Source organism: Zea mays, chromosome 5 (assembly GCF_902167145.1).
Source record: "Zea mays cultivar B73 chromosome 5, Zm-B73-REFERENCE-NAM-5.0, whole genome shotgun sequence".
In the NCBI taxonomy this organism is placed as follows: domain Eukaryota; kingdom Viridiplantae; phylum Streptophyta; class Magnoliopsida; order Poales; family Poaceae; genus Zea; species Zea mays.
In genome coordinates, this window is record NC_050100.1 from 41390488 (window position 1) to 41401324 (window position 10837).

The 10837-nt window shown below is 44.9% G+C and overlaps 1 long non-coding RNA gene across 1 annotated transcript; it reads left to right on the forward strand.

Moving 5' to 3' along the window:
- The first annotated feature begins 9622 nt into the window (after positions 1-9622).
- On the forward strand, positions 9623-10038 carry LOC103628161 (uncharacterized). Its single transcript, XR_002261921.2, has 3 exons — positions 9623-9664; positions 9759-9856; positions 9970-10038. It is a non-coding gene; the product is annotated as an uncharacterized lncRNA (long non-coding RNA).
- Positions 10039-10837: the final 799 nt, after the last annotated feature.

Here is a 10837-nt window from a genome sequence, read left to right on the forward strand (position 1 = left end):
AAGTTATCTCTCAGCGACTCCTCTTCCAGCTCCTCGAAGTAGTGCTTAAACACATGTACTCACTCACAAGTTGCATGAATAATAGGATAAGCCCACCATTGCAGCCACTATTCCCTCATCCATAAGCCCAACACTGCAGCCGTTGTGGAAGGGGATGTCACCTGTGGAAGAAGGGAGATAAAAAATCAACACAGTTACACAGGTCGACGACGCCAATCTATCACACGCACACATACATAGGATCCCCACATACACAGAAGCTGTATCCATTGCACCGACAAAACCGTATCCATTGGAGCGACGATCCTGAGGACCTCACGTGTGATCTTGTGAGAGCACCTAGAGGGGGGGTGAATAGGTGATCCTATTGAACTTTAAACTTAAGCCACAAAAACTTTGTTAGGCGTTAGCACAATAATAGCCAAGTGGCTAGAGAGGAGTCTCAACAAAACATAATAACCACAAGGGATCAATCACAGAGATAGCACAGTGGTTTATCCCGTGGTTCGGCCAAGACCAACACTTGCCTACTCCACGTTGTGGCGTCCCAACGGACGAGGGTTGCAATCAACCCCTCTCAAGCGGTCCAAAGACCCGCTTGAATACCACGGTGTTTTGCTTTGCTTTTCTTAATCCCGTTCGCGAGGAATCTCCACAACTTGGAGTCTCTCGCCCTTACAAAGATGATCACAAAGAAGCACGGAGTAAGGGAGGGATTAGCAACTCACACAAGCCACAAAGATCACAGCAAATACGCACACACAGAACCCAGACTTAAGCTCGAATGGCTAGCACACTAGAACGAAGCTCAAATCACTAGAATGTCGAACAAGTGCGCAAGAATGATGTGTGAGTGATCAATAGTGCTCAAAGGATGCTTGGTGTACTCCTCCATGCGCCTAGGGGTCCCTTTTATAGCCCCAAGGCAGCTAGGAGCCGTTGAGAGCAATCTGGGAAGGCAATTCTTGCCTTCTGTCGCGTGGCGCACCGGACAGTCCGGTGCACACCGGACACTGTCCGGTGCCCGATTTCTTTCCTTAACTGGCGCAGCCGACCATTGGCAGCCAGAGAGCCGTTGGCGCACCGGACATGTCCGGTGCACACCGGACAGTCCGGTGCCCCCTTCTAGCCGTTGGCTCGGCCACGTGTCCCGCGCAGATCGCGCGGCCGACCGTTAGCCCGGCCGACCGTTGGCTCACCGGACAGTCCGGTGCACACCGGACAGTCCGGTGAATTCCCGAGAGCGGCCAGTTCGCTCGAGCCAGCCTGGCGCACCGGACACTGTCCGGTGCACCACCGGACAGTCCGGTGCTCCCAGACTGAGCAGACTCTTGGCTGCTCGAGCCAAGACAGTTCCAATTCGATTTTTCCTGTTTCCAGCACTTAGACACAATGCATTAGTCTCTAAAACAATGTATTAAGTCTGAGAAACATACCTTTATCCTTGATTTGTACTTTGTCCACCATTTTACACTTAGGCACTTGTGTTGGACACTAAATCACCAAAATACTTAGAAATGGCCCAAGGGCACATTTCCCTTTCAATCTCCCCCCTTTTTGGTGATTTATGCCAACACAATATAAAGCAAGTAGAACAAATACATAATCGATTCAAATAAGAACTCAAATTGTTTTGATTCAAATTTGACATATATGGATCACTCTTTGCCACCACTTGGTTTGTTTTTGCAAATCAAACTCAAATTTCTATCTCTAAGTCAAACACACATGTTAAGACTTAAAGAGAGTCATTCTAAGAGAAATTGATTCAAGATTTCAAAAACTCCCCTTTTTCCCATAATCAACACTTCTCCCCACAAGAAGCCAACTTTTGACAAGAGAGACAATAAAAGAGTTTTGACAAACCAAAAGCTCTATTCTACTATTTTCAAAATCTCTCAAGTGGTAGCTGATCCATTTGTCGCTTTGGCCTTTATTTTCTTCCCCTTTGGCATCAAGCACCAAAACGGGATTAATCTTGGCCCCTTGAACCCCATTGCCTTACCAAAATCTTCAATAAGAATGCAAAGGCAATAAGAGTACGTGAGATGAACTTGGAATAAGTTACCCTCTCAGCGGAGTGCAGTGGAAGTCTTTCATGGTCCAAGTCCACCTTTTCCCTTTCTATCCTTCTTTGAGACTAAATCAAGCAAACTCAAGCACATGGTTAGTCTCAAAGGGTCAAGTTGTAACACATCTCCCCCTAAACATGTGCATCACTTTGCAACAGACTTGTGAGATCCAGGGAGTGTTTGTACAACTTGAGCACCATTACTAAGCAACAAAATGCATAAGGAACATGATCAAAGGCATAAACACATGTATGCTATAAATCAATCCAAGTTCGCGAATCTAAGACATTTAGCTCACTACGCAACCTGCAAAAGGTCTTCTCATCTAGAGGTTTGGTAAAGATATCGGCTAGCTGGTTCTCGGTGCTAACATGAAACACTTCGATATCTCCCTTTTGCTGGTGGTCTCTCAAAAAGTGATGCCGGATGTCTATGTGCTTTGTGCGGCTGTGTTCAACAGGATTTTCCGCCATGCGGATGGCACTCTCATTATCACATAGGAGTGGGACTTTGCTTAGATTGTAGCCAAAGTCCCTAAGGGTTTGCCTCATCCAAAGTAGTTGCGCGCAACACTGTCCTGCGGCAACCTACTCGGCCTCAGCGGTGGAGAGGGCAACGGAAGTTTGTTTATTAGAGTTCCATGACACCAGGGACCTTCCTAAGAATTGGCACGTCCCCGATGTACTCTTCCTATCGACCTTACATCCAGCATAGTCGGAATCTGAATATCCAATTAAGTCAAAGGTAGACCCCTTTGGATACCAGATCCCGAAGCAAGGCGTAGCAACTAAATATCTAAGAATTCGCTTCACCGCCACTAAGTGACACTCCTTAGGATCGGATTGAAATCTAGCACACATGCATGCGCTAAGCATAATATCCGCTCTACTAGCACATAAATAAAGTAACGACCCTATCATTGACCGGTATGCTTTTTGATCAATGGACTTACCTCCTTTGTTGAGGTCGGTGTGTCCGTCGGTTCCCATCGGAGTCTTTGCGGGCTTGGCATCCTTCATCCCAAACCGCTTCAGCAAGTCTTGCGTGTACTTCGTTTGAGAGATGAAGGTGCCGTCCTTGAGTTGCTTCACTTGGAACCCAAGGAAGTAGTTCAACTCGCCCATCATCGACATCTCGAATTTCTGCGTCATCACCCTGCTAAACTCTTCACAAGACTTTTTATTAGTAGAACCAAATATCATGTCATCGACATAAATTTGGCACACAAACAAATCACCATCACATGTCTTAGTGAAAAGAGTTGGATCGGCTTTCCCAACCTTGAAAGCATTAGCAATTAAGAAATCTCTAAGGCATTCATACCATGCTCTTGGGGCCTGCTTAAGTCCATAGAGCGCCTTAGAGAGCTTACACACGTGGTCGGGGTACCATTCATCCTCGAAGCCAGGGGGTTGCTCTACGTACACCTCCTCCTTGATTGGCCCGTTGAGGAAAGCGCTCTTCACATCCATTTGGAACAACCTGAAAGAATGGTGAGCGGCATATGCTAGCAAAATACGAATGGACTCTAGCCTAGCCACAGGAGCAAAAGTCTCCTCAAAGTCCAAACCTGCGGCTTGGGCATAACCCTTTGCCACAAGTCGAGCCTTGTTCCTTGTCACCACCCCGTGCTCGTCTTGTTTGTTGCAGAACACCCACTTGGTTCCCACAACATTTTTCTTAGGACGAGGCACCAGCGTCCAAACTTCATTCCTCTTGAAGTTGTTGAGCTCCTCTTGCATGGCCAACACCCAGTCCGGATCTAGCAAGGCCTCTTCTACCCTGAAAGGCTCAATAGAAGAGACAAAGGAGTAATGCTCACAAAAATTAACTAATCGAGACCGAGTAGTTACTCCCTTGCTTATGTCACCCAGAATTTGATCGACGGGATGATCCCTTTGAATCATCGCTCGAACTTGGGTTGGAGGTGCTGGTTGCGCTTCTTCCTCCATCACATGATCATCTTGTGCTCCCCTTGATCACACGCCTCCTGTTGATGAACCTGTTCATCGTCTTGAGTTGGGGGATGCACCATAGTTGAGGAAGAAAGTTGATCTTGCTCCTTTTGTTCCTGTGGTCGTACATCACCAATCGCCATGGTTCGTATAGTAGCCGTCGGAACATCTTCTTCATCTACATCATCAAGATCAACAACTTGCTCTCTTGGAGAGCCATTAGTCTCATCAAATACAACGTCGCTAGAGACTTCAACCAAACCCGATGATTTGTTGAAAACTCTATACGCCTTTGTATTTGAATCATAACCTAACAAAAACCCTTCTACAGCTTTGGGAGCAAATTTGGAATTCCTACCCTTCTTTACTAGAATGTAGCATTTACTCCCAAATACACGAAAGTACGATACATTGGGTTTGTTACCGGTTAGCAGCTCATACGACGTCTTTTTGAGGAGGCGATGAAGGTAGACCCTGTTGATGGCGTGGCAAGCCGTGTTCATGGCTTCTGACCAAAAGCACTCGGGGGTCTTGAACTCTCCAAGCATCGTCCTCGCCATATCGATGAGCGTCCTGTTCTTCCTCTCTACCACACCATTTTGTTGTGGTGTGTAGGGAGCGGAGAACTCGTGCTTGATCCCTTCCTCCTCAAGGTACTCCTCCACTTGAAGGTTCTTGAACTCAGACCCATTGTCGCTCCTTATCTTCTTCACTTTGAGCTCAAACTCATTTTGAGCTCTCCTTAGGAAGCGCTTGAGGGTCCCTTGGGTTTCAGACTTATCCTGCAAAAAGAACACCCAAGTGAAGCAGGAAAAGTCATCAACAATAACTAGACCATACTTACTTCCTCCTATGCTTAGATAGGTGACGGGTCCGAAGAGGTCCATATGTAGCAGCTCCAGGGGTCTTGATGTGGTCATCACATTCTTGCTGTGATGCGCTCCTCCCACTTGTTTACCTGCTTGACAAGCTGCACAAGGTCTATCTTTTTCGAAAGTAACATTGGTTAGACCTATCACGTGTTCTCCCTTTAGAAGCTTGTGAAGGTTCTTCATCCCCACATGTGCTAAGCGGCGATGCCACAGCCAGCCCATGCTAGTCTTAGCAATTAAGCATGCATCTAGACCGGCCTCCTCTTTTGCAAAATCAACTAAATAAAGTTTGCCGTCTAATACACCCTTAAAAGCTAGTGAACCATCACTTCTTCTAAAGACAGACACATCTACATTTGTAAATAGACAATTATATCCCATATTGCATAATTGACTAACAGATAGCAAGTTATATCCAAGAGACTCAACTAAAAACACATTAGAGATAGAGTGCTCTTTTGAAATAGCAATTTTACCTAATCCTTTTACCTTGCCTTGATTCCCATCACCGAATATTATTGAATCTTGGGAATCCTTGTTTTTGACGTAGGAGGTGAACATCTTCTTCTCCCCCGTCATATGGTTTGTGCATCCGCTGTCGATAATCCAGCTTGAACCCCCGGATGCATAAACCTGCAAGGCAAATTTAGGCTTGGGACTTAGGTACCCAACTCTTGTTGGGTCCTACAAGGTTAGTCACAATTGTCTTAGGGACCCAAATGCAAGTTTTATCACCCTTGCATTTTGCCCCTAATTTCCTAGCAACTATCTTCCTATCCTTTCTACAAATAGCAAAGGAAGCATTTAAAGCATGATAAATTGTAGAAGGACCATCCATAACTTTCCTAGCAACATGAACAATATTCTTTCTAGGCACATGATGAACATAACTCCTAGACATATCTCTATCATGCAAATAAGAAGAACTAGAAGCAAACATAGCATAAGAATCATAGGCATGTGCATCAAAAACATTATAAGCATTACAACTCCTATGAGACTGTCTTCTATCATGATACATAAAAGCATGGTTCCTTTTAGTACTCCTTGCCATAGGAGCCTTCCCTTTCTCCTTGGCGGGAATGGGAACCTTATTGCTTATTAAGTTCTTGGCTTCCCTCTTGAAGCCAAGTCCATCCTTAATTGAGGGGTGTCTACCAATCGTGTAGGCATCCCTTGCAAATTTTAGCTTATCAAATTCACTTTTGCTAGTCTTAAGTTGGGCATTAAGACTAGCCACCTCATCACTTAATTTAGAAATTGAGGCTAGGTGTTTGCTACAAGCATTAATATCAAAGTCTTTACACCTATTGCAAGTTTCAACAATTTCTACACAAGATGTTGATTTACTAGCTATTTCTAACTTAGCATTCAAATCATCATTAATGCTCCTTAAGCTAGAAATTGTCTCATGGCAAGAATATAATTCACAAGAAAGCATTTCATTTCTTTTAACTTCTAGAGCATGAGATTTTTGTGCTTCTACAAACTTATCATGTTCTTCATACAGAAGATCCTCTTGCTTTTCTAGTAGCCTATTCTTATCATTTAAAGCATCAATCAATTCATTAATCTTGTCAATCTTAGATCTATATAAGCCCTTAAATAAACATGAATAATCTATTTCATCCTCATCACTAGATTCGTCCTCACTTGAAGAAGCATAAGTAGAGTTTCGAGTACATACCTTCTTCTCCCTTGCCATAAGGCATGTGTGACGCTCGTTGGGGAAGAGGGATGACTTGTTGAAGGCGGTGGCGGCGAGTCCTTCATTGTCGGAGTCGGAAGAGGAGCAATCCGAATCCCACTCCTTGCCTAGATGCGCCTCGCCCTTTGCCTTCTTATAGTTCTTCTTCTTCTCCCTCTTGTTCCCTTGATCCTGATCACTATCATTGTCGGGACAGTTAGCAATAAAACGACCAAGCTTACCACATTTGAAGCATGAGCGCTTCCCCTTTGTCTTGGTCTTGCTTGGCTGCCCCTTGCGACCTTTTAGTGCCGTCTTGAATCTCTTGATGATGAGAGCCATCTCTTCATCATTAAGTCCGACCGCCTCAATTTATGCCACCTTACTAGGTAGCGTCTCCTTGCTTCTTGTTGCCTTGAGAGCAAGAGGTTGAGGCTCATTGATTGGACCATTCAATGTGTCGTCCACGTATCTTGCTTCCTTGATCATCATTCGCCCGCTCACGAATTTTCCAAGTATCTCCTCGGGCGTCATCTTGGTGTACCTAGGATTCTCACGAATATTGTTCACAAGATGAGGATCAAGGACGGTAAAAGACCTTAACATTAGGCGGACGACGTCGTGGTCCGTCCATCGCGTGCTTCCATAGCTTCATATCTTGTTGACAAGGGTCTTGAGCCGGTTGTACGTTTGGGTTGGCTCTTCTCCCCTTATCATTGCGAATCTCCCGAGTTCGCCTTCCACCAACTCCATCTTGGTGAGCATGGTGACGTCGTTGACCTCATGTGAGATCTTGAGAGTGTCCCAGATCTGCTTGGCATTGTCCAAGCCGCTCACCTTGTGGTACTCATCCCTGCACAATGAGGCTAGCAACACAGTAGTAGCTTGTGCGTTTTTATGAATTTGCTCATTGATAAACATGGGACTATAACTACTATCAAAATGCATTCCACTCTCCACTATCTCCCATATGCTAGGATGGAGAGAGAACAAGTGACTACGCATTTTGTGACTCCAAAATCCGTAGTCCTCTCCATCAAAATGAGGAGGTTTACCAAGTGGAATAGATAATAAATGAGCATTTGTACTTTGAGGAATACGAGAGTAATCAAAAGAAAAGTTCGAATTGACTGTTTTCTTTTTCTCGTAGTCGTCGTCGTCCTTTTGGGAAGAGGAAGATTCGTCGCTGTCGTAGTAGACGATCTCCTTGATGCGCCTTGTCTTCTTCTTCTTCCCGTCTTTGCGCTTGTGGCTTGAGCCCGAGTCAGTAGGCTTGTCATCCTTCGGCTCGTTGATGAAGGACTCCTTCTCCTTGTCGTTGATCACGATTCCCTTCCTCTTAGGATCCATCTCTTCGGGCGGTTAGTCCCTTTCTTGAAGAGAACGACTCTGATACCAATTGAGAGCACCTAGAGGGGGGGGGGTGAATAGGTGATCCTATTGAACTTTAAACTTAAGCCACAAAAACTTTGTTAGGCGTTAGCACAATAATAGCCAAGTGGCTAGAGAGGAGTCTCAACAAAACACAATAACCACAAGGGATCAATCACAGAGATAGCACAGTGGTTTATCCCGTGGTTCGACCAAGACCAACGCTTGCCTACTCCACGTTGTGGCGTCCCAACGGACGAGGGTTGCAATCAACCCCTCTCAAGCGGTCCAAAGACCCGCTTGAATACCACGATGTTTTGCTTTGCTTTTCTTAATCCCGTTCGTGAGGAATCTCCACAACTTGGAGTCTCTCGCCCTTACAAAGATGATCACAAAGAAGCACGGAGTAAGGGAGGGATTAGCAACTCACACAAGCCACAAAGATCACAGCAAATACGCACACACAGAACCCAGACTTAAGCTCGAATGGCTAGCACACTAGAACGAAGCTCAAATCACTAGAATGTCGAACAAGTGCGCAAGAATGATGTGTGAGTGATCAATAGTGCTCAAAGGATGCTTGGTGTACTCCTCCATGCGCCTAGGGGTCCCTTTTATAGCCCCAAGGCAGCTAGGAGCCGTTGAGAGCAATCTGGGAAGGCAATTCTTGCCTTTTGTCGCGTGGCGCACCAGACAGTCCGGTGCACACCGGACACTGTCCGGTGCCCGATTTCTTTCCTTAACTGGCGCAGCCGACCGTTGGCAGCCAGAGAGCCGTTGGCGCACCGGACAGTCCGGTGCCCCCTTCTAGCCGTTGGCTCGGCCACGTGTCCCGCGCAGATCGCGCGGCCGACCGTTGGCCCGGCCGACCGTTGGCTCACCGGACAGTCCGGTGCACACCGGACAGTCCGGTGAATTCCCGAGAGCGGCCAGTTCGCTCGAGCCAGCCTGGCGCACCGGACACTGTCCGGTGCACCACCGGACAGTCCGGTGCTCCCAGACTGAGCAGACTCTTGGCTGCTCGAGCCAAGACAGTTCCAATTCGATTTTTCCTGTTTCCAGCACTTATACACAATGCATTAGTCTCTAAAACAATGTATTAAGTCTGAGAAACATACCTTTATCCTTGATTTGTACTTTGTCCACCATTTTACACTTAGGCACTTGTGTTGGACACTAAATCACCAAAATACTTAGAAATGGCCCAAGGGCACATTTCCCTTTCATCTTGGCCTGGCATTGTAGGTTGTAGGCGATGGAGAGGTTCTTGCCGAGCTCGATGGCGTTATCAGTGACGCTTCTCATGGCACTCATCCAAGCGGCGAACTTTCTTTTGATAATGTGCTCAGGGTAACGTTTCTTTTGCACCTTTTGCTTTTTGCTGTGGTCTCCTTGGTATTATGGGTCGCGACCAACTTTCAAATCAACTTGTACTGTTGTACTGTTAATGAATAGTTAGTCATCAGGCTTCATTAATTTGCATCAGTTACCCTAAATTCTAGCTTCAGCTTTTCCAGAAGACACATCTAATATGCACCCTGTAGCCTAGTTTTTTGTTACTTTTATTAAAAATTGTCATGAATGAAACAAAACAAAATCGTAGTCGATGCTGGAGAAAAACATTTTTTTCTGTTTATTGTTCTCTCCTTTTTCATGATGTAGTTATATCGTGAATGCTTACAGAGGGCGAAGTATATTGGCCATCAGGTATGCATATTTTTATCTGAAAATTTACCATTGCTCTCCACCATGAAGTTGTGATTTTTTTAATAATAGACTGAACCAGCCTTTTGTAAACCAGAAACACAATACAAAACTTTTAGTCGCCATGGTGAGACAACAATTCAAGAAAAACATGCATGAAACTGATCCAGAGAAGATACAGAAAATGAAGGACGAGTAAGTGACTGCCCTGTGTAAATTTTTACTTTTGCTTTCAATTTTACCGTCTTATCTTCCAGTAATTTATCATGGTTGGAGCATACCTTATGAAATTGTTTCCTGCTGTGCAGTGCTGCAAGGGGCCTTATCAATCATATTCTATATGAGTCCGAGAAGATTACAGGACGCAAGTTTTCAGGTTAAAAACAGAAGTTGAAACTGGACTTACAATGTGTCGTGCTGTATGAATAATAGTAAAAATAATTTACTTTCTTGCCTTTGAATGATTCCGGTTCTATTGTACAAGGACCTGCAAGTGTTTTTTTCCTTCGGATTGCTGTGTACTCGAGCTATTGCAACAATGATTTTCAGTAACCAAGAGTTTGACTGTCTTTTCTTTTGTGCATCTGTCCAATAAATGCTGACTACAAATTATTTTGGATACCATATAAATGTAATCCTACTCATAGCCAGGAGACAGAAATATTCGGTGCCTTTGAACTCTTCCCCAATGGTTATGGATAGTACCCTTTTCATTTGAGGCTTTTTGCTGTTGATGTTATGGATAGTACCCTTTATGTTGGTCTCTTGTTCTAATCTATTGTCTGTGTGCATATTATTTGTACAGTCAAATGTAGCTTGCACCAACAGATCAGTAGTACTCCCAATTTGTTCTAAAATAAGTACATATTTTAGAGTTAGACTATTTAACTTCAGTTATCTTTTTTTTCTACATCCTCTTCTCGTAAAGGCAATGATTATTAGTATATATCTAATCTTTTATAGTACAAAATGTATTTGATTTGCAACGGAGGGAGTAGTAGTTACCGATCAATGGAAACTCACTTTAGTCTCTGGCCAAGAGCGGAGTCGTCGCCGGTAGACATGTTCGTGTCGACTGACCGGAACTGCTTGTACCGGCGAATGCCCCGCCACCTGAATTCTGGGACACCGTAGGGGTCTGCTGAGCTACTTCCGCAGGAGCCGGAGACCGACGGC